At 37.1% G+C, this 26,729-nt stretch overlaps 1 long non-coding RNA gene across 24 annotated transcripts in view; it reads left to right on the top strand.

Annotated features, from left to right (window-relative positions):
* The first annotated feature begins 5,374 nt into the window (after positions 1 to 5,374).
* Positions 5,375 to 26,729, top strand: part of LOC102153777 — an 86,953-nt gene continuing 65,598 nt past the window's right edge. For 15 of the 24 annotated variants that reach the window (XR_005370607.1, XR_005370605.1, XR_005370596.1 and 12 more), the window contains exons 1-3: positions 5,375 to 5,471; positions 7,716 to 7,779; positions 22,896 to 22,959. This is a non-coding gene — a long non-coding RNA (uncharacterized LOC102153777). Of the gene's footprint in view, positions 5,472 to 7,634; positions 7,780 to 10,260; positions 10,415 to 14,786; positions 14,825 to 22,895; positions 22,960 to 26,306; positions 26,421 to 26,729 lie in introns of all 24 variants that reach the window. The other 9 variants (XR_005370611.1, XR_005370613.1, XR_005370608.1 and 6 more) reach the window with 7 other exon arrangements.

Below are 26,729 nucleotides of genomic sequence, written 5' to 3'. Positions count from 1 at the left end.
GTATGGTAGGCAGGATTACAAAGTAGTTCCCTAAAATATTCCTAATTCCTTCAACTGTAAATATGAGGAGTTATTATGTCCCTGATGATGTCACATGGCAAAAGGTATTTTGGAGATATTCTTAAGATTACTAACCAGGTGATCTGGGGTTTATCAAATGGGCAATTAACTTGGTGGCACAATGTAATCATTTGAGTCTTCTAAAAGCAGAGAGTTTTCTCAGGCTGTTAATAGGAGGAGAAGTCAGAGAAATTAGAAGCATGAGAAGGATCTGAGATGCTGCTGAAGACCATGTTGGTCATGTGATGAGGAATGTGGGTGGCTTCTGGAAGCTAAGAGTGATCCCTGATAGCCAGGAAAAAAAAAAAAAAAAAAAAGGACCCAAAACAAGTAACCATAAGGAATCTAATCCATCCAACAACTTGAATGAGCTTAGAAGTCAATTCTTCTCCAGAGTCTTCAAATAAGAGACCAGCTTAGCCATTACTTTTGACTTTGGCCTTGTGGGACCCTAGCAGAGAACCCAGGTGACCAGGATTTGTGACATACAGAATTGTGAAATAATTAATGGGTATTGATGTTTGGGTTTTAAAAAAATTTTTTTTAGTTAAGATATAATTGACTTATAACACTATATAAGTTTAAGGTGTATAATATATTGGTTTGATACATTTATATATTGCAATATGATTACCATGATAGCACTAGTTAACACCTCTATTGTTTCACATTATTATCATTTTTTTTTTTGTGGTGAGAACAATTAAGATCTATTCTCTTAGCAATTTTGAAGTTTATAATACAATATTATTGTCTATAGTCACTATGGTATGCATTAGACATCCAGAACTTATTTATCTACTAGTTGCAAGTTCGTACCCTTAAACAATACCTCTCCAATTCTCCCACTCCCTTCCCACAATCCCTCACCATTAACCACCATTCTACCCACTGTTTTTATGAGTTAGGCTTTTTTAGGTTCCACACAGAAGCGAGTTCATACAGTATTTGTCTTTCTTTATCCAACTTGTTTCACTTAGCATAATGCCCTCAAGGTCCACTCTACATTTTTGCAAATGGCAGGATTTTCTTCTTTCTCATGGCTGAATAATATTCCATCGTATATAGATAGATAGATAGATAGATAGATAGATAGATAGATACATAGATACATAGATACATAGATACATAGATACTACATCTTCTTTATCCATTCATCTCTTGATGGACATTTAGGTTGTTTCCATAAGTTGGCTATATAGACGCAATAGGCTTCAGTGTGGAGACATCTCTTAGAGATACTGATTTCAATTCCTTCAAATATATATACCCAGGAGTGGGATTACTGAGTCAATTTTTAAATTTTTTGAGCAGCTGGCATACTCTTCTCCATATGGCTACACCAATTTACATTGCCACCAGGTTCCCCTTTTCTCTGTATCTATGCTAGTGTTAGCTCTCTTCTTTTTTTTTTTTATAAACACCATCCTAAGAGGTATGATGGAATCTTTTATTGTAGCTTTGATTTGCACTTCCCTGATTATTAGTAATTTGAGTACCTTTTCATATACTGATTGATCATCTGGATGTCTTCTTTGGAAAAAAGTTTGTTCAGGTCCTTTGCCCTAAATGGGCTTTGTTTGAAACCACTAAGTTTGTGGTCATTTGTAATGCAGCAATAGGCAACTAGTTAGAAAGTGCTATAAAAACTAACTTTGTCCATTTCCTTCATTTTATCAATAAAGAAACTGAGACCCAGGGAAATTGTAGGATTTGGGAGAAAACTGTTATAAAGCTGGAACTAGAGTACAGGTTACATATAGTCCAGGGTTCTTTCCACCATCCCATTTCTGTGCTCCCACCAAGCTTCTGAAAATCACTTTTATCCAGCCTGGCTTAGAGTGAAAAGATAAGATTGCTGGCAGAGATCCCTGCCAGCATTGTGATTTTAATGTATTTCTTGATTTCTAAGAAATGAACTAAAATTGATATTGAACGCACAGACACTTCTCTAATTTAAAAACAATCAATAATATTTATAACTTTCACCCAAGATTTAATATGCTGACAATACCATACAACCCACTGCATTCTCCAATAAGTGACAATTTCAGTTTTCAATTTAGTGAAGTTCAGCAAAATTTATCGTATACAAATTCCCTAGGAGGTTACACGTGGTGAAATCTTTCAAGACAGACTTCTGCAATTTTCCCTAACTGAAATGACTTAAATTGTTTGAAAAACTAAGAAAAAAGTTAGGAAACTTTTATGGAGAAAACCCTAATACCCTTTTAAAAGTCACTCATATTTTTATGCTGTTTCTGTGACATTAGTGTCACACGTATTTAATTCTAGTCACTTTTTCTGAATGCAATACCATTGGTTGCGTTTCTAGTAATTTTCAAGAGTAAGACAGACATTAGCTCCTGCCTCTCTTGGGATTAACTGAGTATCATTAATAAATGTAGCACAGTTCATGATGATATGATGGATAAGTTAAAAAAATAAGAATGAGTAACCAGCACTGACTTTGCTCATCTTCTAAGCATGATAAATTCAGATACATTAAAGAAATTACCAAATCACATTGTATTTGAAAAGGCCACTTTTAACATAACCCATGTGGTTCCAGATTCATTTTGCCACAAATTATTTTTCTCTTGGATAATCCCATTTGGGGTTTGGGTTTAGGCTTCATTTTCCTCCCATTGCAGCCCCTTAGTACTCATGGCTCCCCCTATGAAATGCTGAGAGGTGATGCTGAATGGTTATTGGCAATGCTTGCTGTTTACCTGTACACTTCCACCAGCAATGTGAGAGTCACTCAAGAGAAGCCAAGGCCTTTAAACTGCATCTATATGGTACAATCTGTTCACCTTCAATTCCTTGTTTATTGATTTCCACAAACAGGTCTGGTACTCACTTGATTGCACAGTTTTTTTCCCCCTGTAATCTGCAGACCTGAGGTAATAAATCCCAGGTTCTTTACAGATTTTACTCTAGAGCAGTGATGCCTCATTAATGCATCATGGTGATGATGGAAATGTTCTCTGTGATGTCCAATATGGTAACCATTAGCTGCATGTGGCTACTGAGCACTTGGAATGCTCAGTCACTCTTATGACCAGGGAACTAAATTTTTTATTTTATTTTGAATTTTAATTAATTTAAATTTAAATAATCACATACTACTTGGCTGTAAAATTAAATAATCACATAGACATACTGTCAGCTACTGCAACAACCACAGAGATTTAAGTCAAGACCTATGTAAGCTACTTAAGATCCAAGCCAGGCAAGCTCTGGGAGGACTGTGCTGACTCCTAAGGTATGTGTTTCTTTAAGAATTCTCATTTACTCTAGTTGTATTGCTTCGGTCTCAATTACCTCACCATTCAACACATAAATGTACATGTAACTATACTCCTTTTTGCTTATAATAACAATAACAATAGTAATACTAATAATAATGGCTCTTACTTACAAAATGCCTATTGTGTGCCAGGTATTGTATCAAATACAATTGTATGAAATCTTCTAAGAAAGGGTTTCTGCATACATTACTTAATTCATTTTACAAGTGTAATAGTTGAAACTAAATAAATGAATCCATTATCTGAAGCATTTGATGTTTCCCTTATATCCATATATTTTACCTTGCAATATATGCTAATAATAAAAATCAGATAAAGTATCAGCATTACACTTCTTTCCATAAAGGTACAACATGCTACATATAATATTTTATCATGAAAAAGATATCTCACTGCTTTCCTACCAAGATTTGGCTCTATGACTGTCAATTTCTCTTGGTTTCTTTGTAGCAAAGCATCAAAAGCAATTGTGGGTATAAGAAAAAAATTTTCAATCTAAAAGAGAGGTGGTGCCAGATAAATTTCCCCAGATATTTTGGATCCACATGCATCCAGAAACAAACAGCTTAGTAGCTATGAGAGAGGATATATTTCTTGGCAGAAGGGCATAGGGCTGGAGTATTTGACAATTAGATGATATAGTGGCTAGGTCTAGAAAATCGGGGGTTACAGGATGGAGAAGACACCCAAGTTTTACACAAGAAGCATCTGCCTAATCATGGTCCTCCATTTTGAAAGGACCCGGAACAGAGACTTTTGAGTATGATACCATTTTCTCTCTCATGATGAAGAGCAGCACTCCCCACTAGCAATCCGCTAATACTCACTACTGAGCTGCTTTCGTATTTTGCTCCTTTATACCCAATAAAACATTAAGGTGTTTATGATCAAGTGTAATTCAACCACATTGGTAAAGTACTTCTTAAAATTGAAGACTTAATAACAACTCGATTTAGAGACTGGCTGTCACCAGCAGGCAGAGAGCTATGGTACACAAAAACACCAGTTTGTGTGATAAAAGCTTGACAGCCTTGCCTACATACAAACCAAAGAAAATAACATGCCTATGACAGCTACAACAGCAGCAATTTTAAACTTCTCACTGATGAAACACACTTTGAAGTCATAACTCTTGTATAAATCTGGATGTCACTTTTTTCATGTTATAATTTTGCGATCCAATGGATCATTGTGTAGACCCTCTACCTGCAAATGAGCTCGATAATGCAGCATGTGCACAAATCATTGAGCTATCAGTGACATCAGGGGTTTGGCTGCTGGGGTTATTAACAGATATTTTTTCACCTAGAAGCACAGACTAAAATCAATCATTCTGATAACTAGGCATGGCATGAGCTGTCTGCACTTTCATTTCAATCTGATTAATCACATATACACAGACCTTTAACTTAAAGGAGCAATTGTTCACATTTAATCACAAAGAAACATTCAAGCATACCATCAGACATTACTAAATTTAACTACAATTTATGCTTCCTGTTTTAGCAAATATGTTTAGGATAATATGGGTTTCTGGATATAAATACATTGTTTTCTTCATTTGACAAATATTAAAATCGAAGCCAAGTAAAATAATCCACGGTGGGTTTTATCATTTATCATCTGATGCTTTTGAAGTTTCCATTATACCATACATTTTATTGCACAATTTATGCTGATAATCAGAGTACAGGTAAATTATCAGCATTATGTATTTTTCAGTAAAGTAGAACAGGCTAGATATCAAATTTCATCACGTTACATGTCCTACATCTTGCCAAGATTTGGTTCTATTACCCTGTCAATTTCTCCAGGTTCTATATTGCAAGAAAATAAATACAGTTGTGGTTACATGGTTCTTTTTTGTTTTTTGTTTTGTTTTGTTTTTATTTTTGTTTTTTAGTCTGGAATAGAGTTGGGATCAAGTAAATCCCTCTTATGATCCTTACAACAGTGTTCCCAGAGAAACACAACATTCCAGAGGCACATCTGCTGTTACTATAACAACAAAAAGGCAGAGTCTAAAGAGAATCATCTGCTCTAGAGGGCAGTCCACAAACCAGGAGGATCCTTGGGTTCTTCTCCAAGAAGCCAAAGGTGACTTTTAATTAAAGGAAAGAGAACTTGAAGAGAGTTTTATGTCTAAGAGGGGCACAGGGTGGTCAGAATTTAGGAAAGATAGAAGGGTAGCTCAAGATTTATAGACCAAAGGTGCAAAGCTGCTCTCAGAGAAATCAGCTATTAGAGCTGTAGGAAAATATCCAATGGCTGGAATGTGTGCACAGAGTTAAGAACTGGTCCAGGGTGATACCCAATAGAAGAAAGAACCACTCTTCAGTAGTCTGACCCAAAGACAAATAGCAACACCATGAGAGGAAGGTGAAGTCACTAGCCCACCTCAATCATCCAGGACCCTAGAGATATATATTGAGAATGGTCTTGGACTGGCTATCCAGGGAAGTGTCAACATGCTCTGTTGAAGAGCTGAACATGGCAATGAGTCTCAAGCAGTCCATCCGAGACTTCGCTTCTTTCCCTGACTTAGCTTTCTGGTATATTGGCTTCTTCTCAGGTCATTGACCTTTTCTGTCGTCTTGGCCAGGTTCCCATGTGAGATTAATTTCTATTTTCAAGTACACCCAAGCCTGTCTTTCACCCCAAGGAAACCCTATCAGTTAATTAATCTCACTCTCTATTACTAGTCTCTTGGTTTTAATGTCTCTCTATCTAAGCTCTATCTTGGCCTCAACATGGAGTTTTCAGACTCTCCCTGGATTGAACTTTGCCCCTTTTACGGTCAAAATGGTTCATTAGCCAATTAACTTTCTGTCCAGGGAGGGAGATTAACGTCCAGCAAAAAAAATGAATAAGCAGACACATATACAATAAATGGCAATTTCTATAAACGCTTTGAATGAAATAAACTGAACTAAAGAAAATATGAAGTGGAATGATTCTGCTTTGGGAAGGTGGTCAAAAAAGACATCTCTAAGAGGGTGGTTTTTAAATGGAGACCCAAAAAAAGAGAAAGTAGCTAGTTGCAGTAACAGCAATGTGCAAATCTTTGTGGTATATGATAGAGGTGTGGCTATAAAACCACTAACCCCCAAGTGGAACTTCTCAGTAGTGACTCAAGGTTGCAGGGTCTTGAAAAGAGGGCGAGAAGTAGGTATGAGCCTGATCACAGATTTACGAGTCATGGTTAAAGAGTTTGGATTTCATTTTAAGTTTCTTACATGGCATATTGTTACAAGGCCTGAAGAGACCTTTGGGACTCATCCCATCTGTCAGGTAGAAGGTAATTCTTTTGCTTTTTAATCCATGCACCAACTTTTATAAGTCAACTTGACTAATGTTTGTTTATAATCAGTGAGTAAGCTGCTACTTTAATACTGCTACCCTGGAAGAGGCCCCTTCAAGGCATGTTAAATTAACTGATGTGAATAAAAACAATGAATAAAAATACCTCTCTCATTTAATGAGAACAGCAACTTCTGTTTCCCTGGGCTTTTTTGGTCCCATAAGACCTTTTAAAACAAAGTGAGCGTGTTATGGTTCAAATGCTAAAAACATAATCTCATCTCTTTCTTGTTGGGTTACATTTCAAGAAGCCATTTTAGATCAATCTTTTTGAGCACAGAAGCTCTCAGAAGCTGTGGCTAAAACATACCTAATACCACTGCTAGTTGCCTATTTTTCCCTGAAGTTGTTTTCACAAGGAACCAAAAGAGGTTATGATTCTTTAATCTGACACAGGGTCCCTCGAGCTTGAGGCTGTTGATAAAAGAAGCCCCAGAGTTTTTGTTCAATGTCCTGGTTATCCCCTTGGTCTCAATGTAAAAGGTGAGGCAAAATGCCACTTCCCTAACTTGCCATTGCTAGAGGGATTATAAAAAGTTTACACAAGAACTTTCTGAATCTATTCATATGTTGTGCATGTACCATCTCTCAGGTACTCGATTCCATATGTTTATTACTCACCCTTCAAAGGGGTGAGGCTGTATAATGAAAACTGGATTTTATTCCAGTTCTGTAACTAATTTGTTTCGCGACCAAGTAAAAATTTTCTCCTCTCTTAGCATTATTTTTATTTGCAAGATGACCTCTATGGCTCCTTCCAGCTCTATTATTCTATGAATTTCTATCAACATGGACTCAAAAATAATGCGGGTATTAGTTACAGTAAGCTAAACTGCTGTTACAAATAGACTCAAAAGTACAAAAGCTCAAACAAAATAGAATCCATCTCTCTTCACACAGTGGTCCAGGACAATGTTCTAGATCAGCCCCCTTTTTGACTCAGGAAACTGTTGTAACCATACGTGGTCTCCAACTCTGCAGATAACCCTTCCAGCCTATCAGAAAGGAGGCAAGTTGAAGTCCATGGCCAGAGAAACCCTGAAAGGTAAGTGGAGGAAATCTGATACATAACTCTCCCTCTTTCATTCCTCTAGCAAGAGTTTAAACATGGGGCGATAATTAGCTACAAGGGAGGCTGGAAAGTACAGCGCCAGGCAGGCTCCAGACAGAACTCCATTATAAGAAGAGAAGAATGGATTTGGGTGGACAAATAGTCTCTGCTACATACCCAACACCTGTATGGTCCTTCACGGCCTACAAAGCTTCTTATCAACTGAATTTTCACCACAACTCTGTGAAACAATTATTAAGAATTCCATTATACAGAGGTAAAAACTATGTCCCAGAGAGATTAAGTATAATATATAAAGTCTCACAAATTTGAACTAAGTTTCAATTTTAAGTCTGTTGGTCAGTGTCTCCCCTGTTATATATACTAAACTGAAATAGCTGCATAGAAAATAATAATTAGTATACAGCTGCATGAATAAGGTGGGGTTTGAAGAACAAAGATGCATTACTGAAAAAAGTAATGGGAGCATCTAAAGCACTCTGTAGACCCAGCCCAATCTCCCATGTGTTAAGAGGTCTCTAGATAACCTGGGAAGAATTTAAGAAGTGGAAATTATATATATATATATATATATATATATATATATATATATATATATAAAATTATGTGTTTTAATATTATATATATGTTATATGTATAATATATGTTTATATATACATATATACATATATATATTTTTTAAGAGGCTGATGAAGTTGGCAATTGAAACATTTACTTATTTTGCTCTCACTCTCAGCTGGTCTACAAAGCATGTCTAAGGACAAAAGAATTGCAAGAAACACTGCCTGGAAGTAAACACAAATCATACAGGAAGGCTAGAATCTAAAATTATCAAAAATAAAAAATATAGAAGGTCATCTCACAGACAGAGAAGTGGTTTTGCACTGGCCATAGACTTGCGGGCTGCTAGAGAGGACAATATATCCCTCCCCACTGTCACCCATCATACAGGCTTACAAATCATTTGCTGCTTCAACTATTTTATGCTTGCTATGAAAATCCAACCATAAACCGCCACTAAACCAACCTCATGTCTTTTAAAGGATCAGTCAAGCAATCCCTGAAGCACAACCTTGAAAAATTCTAGCTGGATTCTTCCTTAGTTTAAGCCAAATTTCTACGAAAATAAAGAATTCCTAAATAATACATTAGGTATAATTTCTTTTTTTAATTTTTTTTAATTTTTATTTATTTATGATAGTCACAGAGAGAGAGAAAGAGAGAGAGAGAGGCAGAGACACAGGCAGAGGGAGAAGCAGGCTCCATGCACTGGGAGCCCGACGTGGGACTCGATCCCGGGTCTCCAGGATCGCGCCCTGGGCCAAAGGCAGGGGCCAAACCGCTGCGCCACCCAGGGATCCCTACATTAGGTATAATTATTCTTAGTTCTAGTCTTCCAAAGGAATTGAGATAATATTTCAGGATGATTCCTCTTCCAAATTCCTCCCTACTCCCATTCATATGATTTCACGATTTAAAAGTAAAGGTCCCCTTTCTCACAAATCTGTTCAAAAGTGGTCATTTTTTAAAGGGATGGGCATTTTATGGATTACCAACTCTATATAACTAAAGTTGTGATGAGTCTCCGAGTCCAGCTGTCATTCATGAAGTACTCAAAATGAATTTTCAGAGGAGCATTGGTAAAGCCCCCCAAATCAGGGATCACGTGCTAGATGTAACAAGGCAATGCATCATTTCACACAAGTTAATTCTGTTCTATTCGTGCCCTCTCTGAGAAGTGTTGAAAAGCTTATCAATGTATATGACTCCTCACAGAGAATTTTAAGAATTATGTCACCCTACATCCTCTCATGACAAAGCTCTCCTGGACCCTTTCTTCTAATTCATTTTCATTCTAGACGCTCCAGGGGCCTCACAGAGACAGTACTGGCTTTTGTTACCATTTAAGAGAGGATAGAAATTCTACCAAATTATACCACCATGGCTTTTTAAAAAAACAATCTAACTAGACCCAACTTACTTTAGCAATTTTGAGTACTGTTTTGCTTTTGTATCCAAGCCTGTCATCATCGGGTTTTATTTATTGAGCACTTTTGTGTTTATAGTATTGAATTCAGCAGATAACAGAGCAGAAAAGAGAAGAAGCAGAGGAGGATTTTTACAATCTAGAGAAAAGAATCTAAATCTACCTCAAAAGCTAATAGCATGTTATTAATGCAGTTCGTCCTAATGCTAATTTCTCTGGTCTTTTGTTTACACAAGAAAGCTCCAGGCTGGTTTATGGTGTCACATTTATCAGCCAGGAGAATATAAGCAAATCCCATTATGCCTAATTCAACCACCCAAATGAACCAAAATGTGTATTATGGTATCTCTTGATGCTGCAATTTCTACTTAAAAACAGAAACATAATTCTAATGCTCAGCAAATACGAAAGAAAAGCAAAGTGTTTTTCTCACAATTCCTGTTTTGACTTCCTCATTATTGTCTAAGCCCTAAGGCTCATCAGCAACTATGGAGAAAGGAAGAAAAAAATTTTTTTAATGTAGTCAAGAAATCACTCAACACCAAGAATGAACAGAACTGGTGTGAAGGTGACCCATGGATGTGGTATCTCAACTACCTTTTTGGCAGCACACCTCTTCAGGTATTCAGACCATTCAGCAATTTCTCAAAACTGTGGCTTCTCAAATGTTTCCCTCACTGTGTAGCTTAGAAAATGTCCCCTCTTTATCACAAAATCCACCATTTTTCATAACACCCAGCTCCTTCATTTCTTTCCTCCTCCCAACGAAAAAGCAAAGTCTCAGCTCTAGTTGCAGGACAAACCAACTTCTAGGTGAAGGTGTCAGAAAGGAACAATGACCATATGTACCCTACTTTTCAGGGACTTTTAAGAACAGAGGTCTGATAGAGTGAGCATAACTTTCAAAAACATCCACGACCAAGGGTATGATTTTCCCACTGGGGTGGATCTGGACAAGTATGTAAAAAATATCTATAGCAACTTTGATTAAAGGAGTCATCGTTTCCAACTTAAATGCTACAGGGTGTGTCAGTGAAAATAAAATTTCACCCCTCTGAATGAAAAAATCTGACTCTATGCAACTATCCCTTCCTTGGTCTCTTTTTCTTTATCTTATGTAGTGAGCTTTGCCCACTCTTATTAAAATTGGATTACCCCTTCTGCTAGATGTTGAAGTTCCAAAAAATCTCACAGCCAATTATTCAAGCACAAACTCAACTGTCTCTCATCCATCTATTCATTCATGTACTATTCCATGGATAATGCAACACACACACACGCAATCCTGGGGGTTGAGGATTTCCAATACATAGCACTTCTCTTCCTCACCCAATTCTCTGTTAACTGAGAAGTAAGACAAAAGGAGTAATAAATGAAGATCCCCCTTTTTTTCCCCTGAGAAAACCACTAGAGAAAACTGTGTCATATACACAGACAAGAATTCTAAATACCCAATATCAGACTTAGGGAGACTTATCACCTAGCCACAGAGAGCTCCAAATGACCAGAGCCCTCCCTTGTGAGTTATAAGGTTTACTACATGACCAAGGGCAATCTAGAGCATACACTCACCAACCAGATCCTCAGAACGGGAAGGAAAGGGCAGAGTAACACATGCCCATTTCCTCCTACTCCAATCCACCAACCCCATTCATCACTCCTTTTCCCCAGGGAAGTGAAGGGCTGAAACAAGGCCAGGAGTGTCACATTTGGCAATGCCCCTTGAAGTGGACTGAAGTATAGGATTGCAGCAAAAGTGCCTCCAGGCCCACCATTATATACCTTAAAAGTTTGCTCTCTTGACCCACTGGGCTTCAGTACTAACCAGAGGTGTGGGTCTTCTCCAGAAAGAAAGAGATGCCACTGCCAGGATATGGTGTCCCTGCATGAGGACTCTCCCCATCCCAAGCATGCATTTGCTCCTTTGCAGATACTCATGGGGCCATTGATCCCAAAAGGTTCCAAACTGGACAGAGCCATGAACTAACTAAGCTCATACTTGCTGTGGCCCCAGATTTTGATGTTGGCTCACTTCTTCAACAGCTTCAAGCTTTCACTCAAATGTTGCCTTATCAGAAATGCATCTCCTGACCACCCTATTTAAAATTGAAAGTCATCATTTCCCCCAGCACTCTCTACCCTCTTTCCCTGTTTTGTTTTTCTCGAAATCATTGCTTCTTACTTGACATGTCACTTTGCAATTATTAAAAATCAAAAAGTAAATATAATTGTTTATTGACTCAGCTGTAATGTAAGCTCTATGAGGGCCAGGTGTTTTGATTGCTTTGGTTACTGAAACATTCCCAGTGCCCAGAACTACTGGCAGCTGGCAAACACTAAGAATTTGTCAGATGAACAAATGAGTAGAAATAGTCCCTCAGCTGGATATGGAGCACCATACACTGCTGAAACTCTCGAAGTTAAAATTGCCAACAAGTCCGGTCTCCTCCCCAATGCTTAAAGCAATCTATCCCAGTCATTCCTTATAGATAGTCCTCCTCCAACTTAATCTCCTGGGTTTTTTTTTCCCTTGATAGTCCTTGCCGGTACACCAGGTATTGGTATTCCTGAACTGAATTCTTTCCCCAAACTTTGAAACCTTTATTTAGAAGGAAAGAGCAGAATATATGGTCTTTGGGGATAGGACTTCCTAGAGAGAGAGAAGAGAGGAAGAGATACACCTTCTGATGTCCACTTCCTCACCCTAAATCTTCCCAGTTAAGCCATTCATCTCCCATCCCCAACTGTATTCCAAGAGATGGAGAAAGTCCAGAAGAATTATACCAATGGCTTTCTTCCCATGTGGAAGGAAACATCAGTCAGGGGGATTAAACTGACCTACACCAAAATCATGATTTAAAGTCTAGAAAATTTATGGTCTAGAGAAACAGAGACGTAAACAATTAATAGGAAAAATAAGTTATATAGTGATATTGGTATTAAGTATTATGGGAACATAAACAAGGAATTGGCTGTAGCCAATATAGTTGAGATGTATCTGTCAATGTATTTTAAACTCAGTATAGTTTTTAAAAATATATTAAATGTATAACCTCTAAAATACATTTGTCCTAGAATCATTCCTTAATTTCATTGAGTCCTTTCTCCATTGGCAAAGTAACTTCTTAGCTATCTAATTCAGTCTTCACCTCTGCCTCTTGCCACTTAGGTATGTGCACAGCTTCACACACCTGCATGGGTGTAAACACACATGGGGGTGCACACACACATGGTGCCAGTGTCTCCCAGAGACATAGTCATAGCAATCTCCACTTACCCGTGCACATGGCTACCTAGAATAAAGACTATATTTTCACATCATCCTTCCACCTAGACGTGGTCCCAGAATATAAGTATAATTAGTGTATGTAACTATAATAGGGATTGGGAACAATGATTTCTTTCCTTTGCTCCTACTTGCCATTGGGAATGTGGTTTTCCTGGTTGGAGCTGGAGCAGCTATCTTGGATGGTAAGATGATTTTGAGAACAAAGCCCCATGAACAAGATGGAAGAAACTTGTGTCCTTGACACCATGAAATGCTATGCTAGTCCTAAGCCCTATTTTCAGTTTTTATATGAGAAAGAAATGAACCTCCATCTTGTTTAAAGTTAGTTGAAGCCTCTGCTATTTTGGGTTTTTAGACATTCATAAATAAAACTAATTCTAGTCCATTCTCAATCAATTTATCTTTTCTCCACTCCTCACCTCTCCCCCAGTCTCTCTCGCTTTCCCTTCTTCCTTCTCTCTCTCTTACACACACACAGACATACATACACACTCTTAGTGCTACTCCCATTGTAGAACTTTGTGCTTTCCTTTGTTTCTTGTTGATGTGCCTTCCTTCCACTTATTTCTAATCTCCCTTACCCTTGCTTTAAATAGTTACTTCAAATGTTACTTGATCCCAAAAGCTTTCTTATTCACATCCCCAGCCACTTTCTTAAATTTGCAGAGCAACTTCTGCCAACTTCAATAGCCTAGAGTGTAATTCTTGACTGATTTATCTTCTTCTCAAAAAAGCCCTGTTTCTGAAGAGTAGGTATCAAAACTATTTTACTCTGGATCTCCAGAATCTAGCAGAGTGCCTGATGCAAAGACACAACCTGCAGCACATATTAAATAAAGTAGGTCGGGTACTTATTAATAATCTCATTTTACAGAAAGACAAACTGAGGTTAGTGATTTATATGAGGCCACATAAGTTAATATCCAAACTGTGTTTTCCTACTGTACTAGGATGTATTCCAATTAGAAAATAACTATGATTTCAGGCACTTGGAAATATCCTTCTGTTCCAGGCTGAATGAAGTATGTTCACAAATAGACCCAGACTTGTAGGAATAGCCCATGGAAGCCTGCAACATTAGTTTTCTTCACTTAATTTAGGGACTAGCACATATTCCACAATCCTAGAGAGTAGCTACAATACCCACTGAATTAGGGAAAGTGTAGTCTCAGTCTTTTTAATGTTAAACCACAGTCAGGTTTCTTCCTTTATGTTTATTCTTCTACATCTTAGTTAAGCAATTTTTGGCAAATTTTTATGGAAGTGATTGGTGAATACTAGATAACTTTTATGCAACTATAATACTTAATATAAACAAATTTTAACTTTTTCTGCACAGCTAGGAGCCAAGTGATCCAACCTCCAGATTTATTCAAATGATATGCAAATAGTTCATTACCAGATGAACTGGAAAATATGATAATATTTTATAATATGTTATGCTATCCTAACAATAAACTCAAGAAAGACACCTAAAATGTTGTATTAAAAATTGCGAAGAAAATTATAAATCTCAAGGTCCACACCACCTAGAAAGAAAGTTAGCAGATATCCTAGGAAAGGTCTACCTCCTTCTCTTTTTGCATCTGTGACTCAGAAGAACCTGACCACAGAAATATTAATGCAATCAGTCATTTAATAGCACTCCTTAGGGTCTGCTGAGCCACTCTCTGACTCTTGCTCTATATCCATCCATTCCCTTAGAAGTGGATGCTTCGCACAACCAGCATGAACCTCTACAGGTAAGTCAGACCATTTCACTCCACTTCTCAAAGCTCTCTAGAAGCTCCCATGATGTGTGTAGCCTTATGTTATCTGGTCTTTGGTTACTCCCATCCTGTTCTTCTACCTATGGTCCCCTCAGCTTATTCCAACCCAGCCTCACTACCTTTCAGGGTCATTGCATTTGCCATTGCTCTATCAGGTACAATTTTTTCCCAGGTACATTATGTCTCACTGTCACAGTTCAATTAGGTCTCTTCTGAACAATCATCTCAGACACGTCAACCCTGATCACAAACCTAAGACAGCAGCCTCTATCCCCCTCTCCCTACTTGCTCTGCATATTTTTCTTCACAGCAATCATCACCATCTGACATTACATTAAACATTTATCCATCCATCCTTCTAGTATTTGTTTGCTTGTTTAACTATCAATTTACTTGTTTATTAATAAATAAACAAGTATCTGTCTTCCTCCTGGAACAGAAGCTTCATGAGGGCTCCTTGTTTGTCTTCTTCACTGCTGAACACTGTACCCAGTCGTAACAGACTCTCAATAAATACTGATCGAGAGAAAAAAAAACAATTCTTCCAACAACTGTATCTATCTTAGGTCATGTGTAAGATGAGTGTTATCCATACTGCCTTTGGTCTCACAATATTGACAGTTTAATTGGAAAAGAAGCTGCTACAACTTATAAACATTCTGGGGGAAAAATCATTTTGCCTCTGTTGTCAAAGGCTCCCTACCAACATCAGAGGAACTATATGTCTAAGGTTTTACTTGGTCTACTGTGTGGAAGGTTAAAAGAACAAAATATCTTTTAGGAAGTTTGGTTCAGCTTTCTGTTGATTCTTTCCCCTTTATGGTTTCAGCTATCAGGCTATTAGGTAGGCAGAGAGAACTAAGTTGTCAGATGGCTTCTCTTCCATTTGAAATAAAAGAATTTAAATTTCCATTCAAAATAAAAGAATTTGATTAATTTTAGAGTTATCTTAGCTGACTAATATTATCAACCAAACAACTGATTATCTATACAATACACAGAAAGCATAAAACAATATAAATAGCAAAGAAGACTCAAGGAATCTTCTATAATAGTAAGTATAATAAAAATGATACTGAGGTCTAAGGGCTACAAAAATAAATGCATTTACTATATCACAATAATCTTAGGAGTTATAGACCAGGAAACTGAGGCATAGAGGAACTAAAAACGTTCCCGATGTCACACAGTATTTCTTATATTAAATAGAAGGGTAGGAATTGCACTGTCTGGCTTCCATTTGTTCAAGTTGATGTATTTGTAGCTCTTCTGTCAGTCTTGGCTCCTTCACCCGTGGGGGCATGCTCCCATCTTAATGTACAACCTTTGTTTCCTGCTCTTTTTCATGAGTCTTGGGACTTTTCTGCTGTTCTCAGCTCTGAAGTGCATCACTTGGCTGCTCTCCTTAGGTGACTGCTTCTGGCTCTTAGGCTCTACATGATATTGCCTTTCCCTCTGAAACACGGATATAGAGAATAATCCCTCTATGAGTCTGTTCCAATCTGATTCCAACCCCACTTTGAATTACATTTGAAAGTAAGACCTGTATAACTATTAGTCTCTCTGTTACAACAACCAAATTTTGTCATATTGGCAAGAACTGGCAGCGGTTGCAAACGTTGGGTCTTCTAAAGTATGTAGTCTCCTCATCTCTACCTTGTGCCCTAGTTCTATTCTGCTGCTTTGGGATATGGATCAACCCATAGCTCTCCACTGGCTGTTTAACACATTACACTGAGAGAAATCTTTATATCCTTTGTTTTTGGTGGAGGAGATGGAATGACTGGCCACCTTGGTTGCTTTGACAAAAATTGCTTACTGCAGTAACTAGGTATATTTTAAAGTTCAACCTAACAAGCAATTAAACTGTTATTCTTGGTAGTGTTGCTTCTCCCTACTTCTTTGAGGGGAAGACCAGAAAAGAGAAAGCAGAATTCTCCATCTTCCCCACATTCTAAGAGGACCATTTTGCCATAAATTGGGAAAACAAAATTTGCTGATTTCTGAAGTGCACAGATCAGTCACCAAAGCAAACATGTAAAGGTCTTCCTCTTTATTCTCTTATACACAAGGTGAATAAAAACCACCTTTGAAAATTTAAAAATGCATGGAAACAAATGAAGATAAAAACACAACAGTCCAAAACCTTTGGGATGCAGCAAAATCAGTTCTAAGACAGAAGTTTATAGCAATATAGGCCTACCTCAAGAAGCAAGAAAAGTCTCAAATACACAACTTAACCTTACACCTAAAGGAGCTGGAAAAACAACAACAAATGAAGTCTAAAGCCAGCAGAAGGAAGGAAACAATAAAGATTAGAGTAGAAATAAATGATATAGAAACTAAAAAAATAACAGAACAGGTCAATGAAACCAGGAGCTGGTTTTATGAAAAAATTAATTGATATCTCTCTAGCCAGACTTATGAAAAAGAAAAGAGAAAGGACCCAAATAAATAAAACCACAAATGAGAGAGGAAAAAGAACAACCAACACCACAGAAACACAAACAAGTATAAAAGAATATCATGAAAAACTATATACTAACAAATTGGACAACCTAGAAGAAATGGATAAATTTCTAGAAACATATAAATTACCAAAAACAGGTACCAAACAGGAAGAAGTAGAAAATTTGAACAGACCAATAACCAGCAAAGAAACTGACTCAGTTAATCAAAAAACTCCCAACAAACAAAAATCAAGAACCAGATGGCTTCACAGGTAAAATCTATGAAACATTTAAGAAAATAATTAATACTTATTCTTTTCAAACTATTCCAAAAAAAAATAGAAAAGTAAGGAAAACATCCAAACTCATTCTATGAGGCCAACATTATCCTGATATCAAAACCAGACAAAGACACCACACACACACAGAAAGAGAACTAGAGATTAATATCTCTGATGAATATAAATGCAAAATCTTTAACTCAATAATACTAGCAAACTGAATCCAACAATACACTAAAAAAAATCATTTACTGAGAACAGGTGGGATTTATTCCTGGGTTGCAAGGGTGGTTCAACATTCACATATCAAAGTGATATATCACATTAATAAAAGAGAGGAGGATAAGAACCATATGATCATTGCAATTAGATAACTAGGACTAGATCTAACCAAAGAGGTAAAAGACCTGCACACTGAAAACTATAAAACACTGATAAAAGAAGTTTGAAGATGACACAAAGAATTGGAAACACATTCCATGCCCATAGATTGGAAGAACAAATATTGTTAAAATATCTATATCATTCAAACCAATCTATACATTTAATGCAATCCCTATCAAAATACCAACACCATTTTCCACAGAACTATAACAAACAATTCTAAAATTTGTATTGAGCCACAAAAGACCCTAAATAGCGGGATCCCTGGGTGGCGCAGCGATTTGGCGCCTGCCTTTGGCCCAGGGCGCGATCCTGGAGACCCACGATCGAATCCCATGTCGGGCTCCCGGTGCATGGAGCCTGCTTCTCCCTCTGCCTGTGTCTCTGCCTCTCTATCTGTGTGTGTGACTATCATAAATAATAAATAAAAATTAAAAAAAAAAGACCCTAAATAGCCAAAGCAATCTTGAAAAAGAAAAGCAAAACTGGAGGCATCACAATTCCAGACTTCAAGTTATATTAACAAGTTGTAGTGATCAAAACAGCATGGTAGTGGCACAAAAATAGACACAAGATCAACAGAACAAAATAGAAAACCCAGAAATTAATCCATAGCTCTATGGTCAATTAATCCTTGACAAAGTTGGGAAGAATATAACAATAGGGAAAAGACTGTCTCTTTGACAAATGGTGTTGAGAAAACTGGACAGCAACATGTAAAAGAATGATACTGAACCACTTTCTTATACACAAAAATATATTTAAAATGGATTAAAGACCTAAATATGAGACTTGAAACCATGAAAATCCTAGAAGAGAACACAGGCAGTAATCTCTGACACTGGCCACAGGAACTTCTTTTTTGATATGCCTCCTGAGACAAGGGAAGCAAAAGCAAAAATAGACTATTGAGATTACAACAAAATAAAAAGCTTCTGCACAGCAAAGGAAACAATCCACAAAACTAAAAGGCAACCTACGGAATGGAAGAAGATATTTGCAAATGACATATCTGATAAAGAGTTTTTATCCAAAATATGTAAAGAACTTGTAAAACTCAACACTCAAAAAATGAACAAACCAATTAAAAAATGGGCAGAAGACATGAATAGACATTTTTCCAAAGGACACACACAGATGACCAGTAGTTACATGAAAAGATGCTCAACATCACTTATCATTAGGGAAATGCAAATTAAAACCATAATGAGATATCAGTTCACACTTGTCAGAATGGCTAAATCAACAACACAAGAAACAACAGGTGTTGGTGAGGATGTGGAGAAAGGGGAACCCTCCCACACTGTTGGTAGGAATACAAACTGGTACAGCCATTCTGGAAAACAGTATGGAGGTTCCTCAAAAAGTTAAAAATAAAACTACTCTATAATCCAGCAATCACATTACTAGGTATTTATTCAAAGAATATACTAATTCAAAGAGATACATGTACCCCAATGTTTATAACAGCATCATCTACAATAGCCAAATTATGGAAATTGCCCAAGTGTCCACTGACTGATAAAAGAACTTATATATTTATATATGAATTATATATATATATATATAAAATATGTAATGGAATATTACTCAGCCATAAAAAAAGAACGAAATCTTGCCATTTGCAACAGCATGGATGGAGCTAGAGGGCATAATGCTAACAAAATGAGTTAGATAAAGACAAATACCATATTCATATGTGGAATTTAAGAAACAAAATAAATGAGCAAAAGAAAAAGGAAAAAGAAAGATAGTGAAGCAAACCAAGAAGCAGACTTTTATCTATAAAGAACAATCTGATGATTACCAGGGAGGAGGTGGGTTGGGGGTGGGGGAGGCAGGGGTGAAACAAGTGATGGAGATTAAGGGATGCAATTGTCATGTTGAGCATGGGAAATGTTGAATCACTCTATTCTACACCTGAAATAAATATTATGCTACATGTTAACTAACTGGAATTTTAATAACAACTTTAAAAAAATAAAACCAAATTTTTTAGGGGCACATTGGTGGCTCAATTGGTTAAGTGTCTGCCTTCAGCTCAGGTCATGATCCTGGGGTCCTAGGATTGAGCCCCATGTCAGGCTCCCTGCTCAGTGGGAAGCCTGCTTCTCCCTTTCCCTCTGCTGCTCCCCCCACCACTTGTGTACTCTCTCCCTCAAATAAATAAATAAAATCTTAAAAAAAAAAAACAATAAAAAAAACCACATTTGAGCAACAATTAAATACACCAGAAGTGAAAAATTGCAGATAGAGTTTGGAAATATTCACAGAGAATAAAAATTACAGTGGACTACAAAATACAAGAAAGGAAATCAATATAGTGATAAACATTGATTATAGTTGGAAGAACCTCATATTTACAGTTCTTTACAAAAAATAAAACATGTTCTCAAAAGATTAGATTCTTCCAATATATATCAAAAACATGATTCAAGTAGTTATTTATTTTGTGATCGAATTATGCTATCAAGAAACTGATAGTTTACATGTTTTGAGGCTGTGACTGGTTCTATGCATCTAAATCTATTACAGAATCTTCTGGCAGAAAGGAATAGCTAGAGGTTTTCTAACCCAGGCACTTTGACTCTGGCATGAGGAATTTGTATTGAACCACCCATCCAATAGATTACCTATTGCTTATCCAATTTTGAAGTCCTCCAGGGATACAGAATTGCCAACATTTTTTAAAATAGCCTATTCAAATACTCATTACCACATTAGCTCCTGGAAAATTCTACGGAGCCACATTGAAGAGAAAAGCAAGGAGACTCAGGTGTTACTGATGTCCGTAACAACAACACAACTGGGGTGGGAGTGTCATGGGATAGAAGAAAATGACGAGAATGGTAAAGCTGCAAAAGGCTGGAAAATTTAGGGAATAAGTCTGAAAGTTTATTATCTGAGAAAGGAATAAAATATATGCTTCACCAAGGACAGGGAAAAAGAACCTGTGAAAGTAAATTTATTCTATAATTTAAGGACTCCCGAGAGCAGGGGTCCTTCTATATTTGACTTAGCTGATAATGATGCTGAGCAATCCAGCATAAGTGGGGAGAAGGAGGCTGTGTTCCAGTCATCTCCTATTATATAGCCACCCCAAAGCTTAATGGCTTACAACCACCACCATTTTATTAGCACTGCATATATTCATAAGCCAGGAATTTAGGCAGGGCTCATTTGAGTGATTCTTCTAGGTGGTATTGACAGAAGTAACCAGGCAGTATTCATTCAGCTGGCAGATAAAGTGGTCTGGAGGATCCAAGAAGGATTAATTCACAAGTTAGCCCCTAGGCAGGAATGGTTCAAAGGATGGGGCTCTACTGGTTCCCTCAGTCAGGGACCTACATGTTGACTTTCAAAAATGGTGGTCTCAGTGTTGGTGAGCATCTTACGTAACAGCTCAAGGTTCTTAGTCTTTGAAAGGGTTCAGAAGGAAGCTTCAGGCATGACTGAGCTTTAGAAACCCCAGAATACAATTTCTTCTATATCCTTTTAGTCAAAAATGCCTCAATGGCCAGCCCACATTCAAGGAGAAAAGAATTAGACTCTCCCTCTCAATGGGAGGCATGGTAAAGAACATGTGTCCTTCTTTAACTCACCATAGTCTATAAAAATTTTTCTAGACAAACTTTTTCGTGAAATAATTTGGCAAAAGCAATAAAATATGTACCCAGTTAAGACATAGAGTTCAATAACACCTGCTATAGCTATGTTGCTATCCAAGTGGAATTGCAAATAAGCTAATGCACTTGTGTAAGAAATGTCTGTTCACCTGTGATCCTGCAGGCTCACTCAGTGTATGAGAATAGACTGAGCGAGGGTGAATGGGAATATACACTCTGGTCCTTTTGCTGCTATGGAGCAATTACTGGGTGCCTCTTCATGCTGGTCCGTAGTCCGTACTGAAGATCTCTAAAAAACAAAATGGTCCTTGTCCCTAAGAGTCCTCACCCTTTGTGGTATTAGAACACGGTTGAAAATCATATAAAGGAACTTATGAAATTTTAGCAATTCAGAAGACTTACTAATTTGGGATATGATTAATCCTGAGTTAGGGTTTAGATAAAACTTCACACAGAGATAGCACCTACACAAGGTCTTCCTTGGAGGAAGAGAAGTTTGTCACATGAGCCAGAAAAAGCAAACAGAATATGCAAAGGCAGAGGAGTCCGAAAAACCATGACGTGGGTGTACACATGTCTGTGTGTGCGTGCACATGTGTCTGTGTGTCCTGAAAGTAGTTTAGCATGTTGAGAAAGGAGTGGGAAAAGAGAGGAAGGCAGAGGGTTTATATTTTAAGAATAATCTTGTGTTTCATGTACTTGATTAGAAAAATTAGGGAAAGCTATTTTAGGGTTTTAAGCAGAGGTCTAACATGATCAGTTTTCATGTTTTAGGAAGACTTCTCTGGGCCATGGTAGAGAAGCTGAGATTCTGTCCTGACCAGGTCACCTCTCATTCAAAGTAAAAAGGAAATTAAAGGCAGTTTAGCAATTATTCAGAAATCCCTTCTTACAACTAACTAAAATTCCGCTTCCTGTGTCCACCTTTTCTTCCTGGATTCCTGGAATACTTGCTGTTGATGCATCAAATTGTACTTCTGGCTTCTTTATCCTCCCTCAGATTGAGAAGCCTTTCTGTCCAATTGGCTGAGAATGTACTTTGCAGTCTTATTTCCTCTTCCAAGAAATATATGTCTGATGGGAGATGCTCCTATTACAGCTTTAAGACCCCCCTACCCAGCGAGTTTTGAAAGATCAAAACAGAAAGAAATGCTTTGGCTCTGGCACAGAGCAAGTTCAAATACTTGCTTTTTTTTTATTATTATTGTAGAATTTATTTCAGTTTGACATTCTTTATGTTGTTGTTTCCTTCTACCATGTTATAAATCCTTCTTGGACTGGAAACCGCTTTCAAACCCTTCAGTAGCTAAGCTGCTCAGCTGTAAGCCTATGAAGTCAGGCCAACATGGGCCAGTGTCACATCTGAGGTAAGTTCTTAATATTAAAAGTTACTTTCTAGGATTAGAGTGTACTTGTGTACATACAATATATAGTCTTACATGTACATATAAAAATGGTTTTATTCATAAATGTGGTTTTAAGTGAAATAACTGGAAGTTCAGTAGGCACGTATTTAAAAAATAACTAAGAGAAAAATAACTAAGAAAATATAAAGATTAAACCTATATTCAAGCAGCATCATATAATACTTTTGAAAGCATTAAATGTCTCATGAATAAGTTCTTATTTCTAATATTATGTAATCATCATAAAGATACTGTATTTATTCTTCAAATTGGCCATTTCAGGAAAAATAAGAACAACATATTCAGTGTAGACAGATCGAACAGGCAGATCTTAATCATCTGTAATGCACAATCCACCTTGATAGAATATGGGAAAACAGCAGTCAGGTGGCAGCCCGCCCCAGTGCCACAGGTTACCTGAGCCACGGGGAGAAAGCGTGGGTGTCTGATGAACTAGAATGGATTTATCATGCTGGACACTTTTCTGTCTGAAATATCCTTGCAGCTGACCCCCTTCAAGGCACCTTTTATTATACAGGGAAAAAATTGCATTTGCCTTCAAGTACAATGAAGGATGCTTGGTAGAAAATTAATTTTATTTTTAATTAGGAGCTGTTCACATCGTCTGCTTCATATCTCACCCTGTCAGCACACCATGGTCTGCATTCTTCATGAGCAGGAATTTTTACCAGAAGAGTTTCTAGCAGAGATATATTTTACATAATGCCTATTGTGCTATGCATGTGCAACACATTTCCTGAATATCATGTCCTTATATTTCATTCAAAAGAGTCCAAGGAGAACTAGAATAATATTTTGACATTTAAGCAAAAAAAAAAAAAATAGAAATAGAAAATAAAAGGAATTTCAAGGAGAACTAGAATAATATTTTGACATTTAAGCAAAATTAAAAAAAAGAAATAGAAAATAAAAGGAATTTCAACTCATTAGAACAGTGGATATCAATTTCTGGCTAAACGTTAGAATCACCTGGAGAGCTTTAAAAAAAATCATTGCCCATATTGCACCCATTGGTATTTTTCTAAAACTATCCCAGGAGATTCTAGTGTGTAACAGGATTTGACAGGTTACAGCACCAGAAGATTCTTTATAGATATAGAAGTTATAGAAATGTTTGAATAATAATATTTGAGAAATATTTTCTCCATGGCTTCTTTTATTTGAGGCTCTTAAATAACATTTACAATACTGTGTAAAATAGTTCTCCCCAAATCAACCTAAACTGAACAACTATCAGGAGCCCACTGTACATGTGACACTTTACCAGATGTTTTAAGTCTATGTGAAATGGAGAAAAGCTTATCTCAAGCACAGTAGGATTTACCAGAAAGCTGATGAGTTAAATTTCACAGACTTCGTGTGCACAGACCCCTTCCAAAGCCATGGAAGGGCTCTAGCAATGTGTTAACATGTTCACATATTTTAATAGAATGTGCAGAAATAAAAAAATCATAGTTTTACTGCTATGATCTTGTTCCCTTCTAATTTCCCATCATATTTCACCCTGCGCCTGGTGGTGTCAGTGGTGTGAGATAACTTGCAGGAAAGGGAAGTTGAGTTGAGAACACATTTCATTTGGTTTAGAAAAAAAATGTATTTATATGGTTTATTGTCATTTCTGTGTACACTTAGGTTGTTGCTAGCTGTCCTAATACAGGAATGACTTGCAGGAACTTTCCTATTGCCTATGCACTGATTCACCCAGCCTAGTGACATAAAATTTCAGGGCCAACAAAAAACTCATCATGACATTGATGAAAACCTGGCTAATGAATGCTGTCGATTCCAAGAGAATTTGTGATTAGTCACTGCACATGAAAAACTTGAAATGTCCTAAAGCCTTATAACTCATCTCTGAAAGAAACTAAATAGAAGCTTTCACAAATTCAACAATAATTCCAGTAATGTATCTGACATTACCATTAACAAACTTTTAAGATGAGAGAAGCTTTAGAAACCTTTCAATAATGAACACTAGAGGAAAGGTAAGATTATCTTTTCTTTTTCCCATAGGAAATATTTTACAAAATTGTTGTTAAATTAAAAGTTAAAGAATCCAGCCAAAAAATGTGTGGGGAAAAGTATTATAGATATATTACAGGTCAGGAAGTTAGAGGAGTTTTTTAGTGAAGTTATTTTTTTTCTGGGTCTTACAATGTTTATAGACTTTGTTTTTAACTTTAATGTGATTTATTTTCTCATTCTAAATAAATATTCATTTTCCTATCTATTTTTGTATCTGTAATTATGAATTATTTTTCTTAAATAAAGTCCCTCAGAACTTCAGCACCCACCTGGACATACCCTAGCCTCAAGAAATTGTTCAAGCGCTAGCCCATGATGACTTGTCCTAGAAAACAGCCATATGATTAAGACTCTACCCTCCTCCATAATTAAAGCATTTGGCTTCTAAGGAAAAAAGACAGAATAGGAAGTAGATACTGATCGCAGGGGGTAGATAGGTCAGTGGGAACACAGTATACAAACATTGGGACTCTTTGGGCAGACAGACTGAGGGACTACACTATTAAAACAATGTTTACCGGGATGCCTGGGCATCTGCCTTGGCCCAGGGCATGATCCCAGGATCCAGGATTGACTCTCACATCAGGCTCCCCGCAGGGAGTCTGCTTCTCCCTCTGCCTGTGTTTCTGCCTCTCTCTCTTGCTGTGTCTCTCATGAATAAATAAATAAAAATCTTAAAAATAAATAAATAAAACAATGTTTACCATCTATATACACAGTGATGAGCAGTTTCCAAAAATAAATCATATTGTAGTTGCATCATGCAACTATGTGATGCATATATTGAACCCATAGGTGAGCCACCTGTGCCAGCTAGGCAAAATGAATTATAAGGAAAGAAATTAGCAATTTGCACAGTACAAGCACCCCTGCCCTGCCTTTCCCTCCATGAGCATCAGCCTCCACAGGATCATGATGTGGGATGCCCACCCAGATCTGCTGGTCCCTCGTTTCCAGGTGTCCAAGGGCCCCAAATAGTGTTAGAGTCTTCCTCTAACATTGAGTATGAGTCTATTTAAAGGTCCATGTTTACATACAACGTGGAGCCTAAACAGAAACCAACTTCCTGGTCTTGTACTGATGATAACTCGATTCTTGCCTTTTGTGCTGAGTCTTTAACCTGAAACTCTCGGTTTATATATAAATGCTGAAAGAATATGGCAATGAAAACTCACGTATCCAGCATCTACAGTGAGTGTTCACATTATGCCACATTTGCTTCCTCATTCAATCTCTCCATTTCTACTTCCTTATTTTGATAGAATCATTACAAAGTTAAAGACATCACATCACTCATTCCTAATACTTCAAAATGCAGCTCCTGAAATAAGGACATACTCTTAATAACCATGATACCATCATCACACCTTTTGAAAGTAAGTGTAACTCCCTATATGACCCATGTGATCCATATTCACATTTCCCCAATTGTCTCTAGCATATCTTTTGGTTTTTCAAATCAAATCTAATCAAGTTTCATACACTGCATTTAATTGATATGTCTCTTTCTTCTTCTTTTTTTTTCTTCCCATGATATTGACTGTTGAAGAGACCAGGCTCAATTTCCGACAGAATATCCCACATGCTGAATTTATCTGATCGTCTCTTAACACGAACTAATTTGTTCTGTTGTCCCTTGACTTTCCTGTAACCAGGAGATTAGATCTATATACTTGATTGGCTGC

Source organism: Canis lupus, chromosome 15, assembly GCF_011100685.1.
Source record: "Canis lupus familiaris isolate Mischka breed German Shepherd chromosome 15, alternate assembly UU_Cfam_GSD_1.0, whole genome shotgun sequence".
Lineage (NCBI taxonomy): Eukaryota > Metazoa > Chordata > Mammalia > Carnivora > Canidae > Canis > Canis lupus.
The sequence above is the reverse complement of the archived record's forward strand: the minus strand, read 5'-3'. Positions and strand labels throughout refer to the sequence as shown.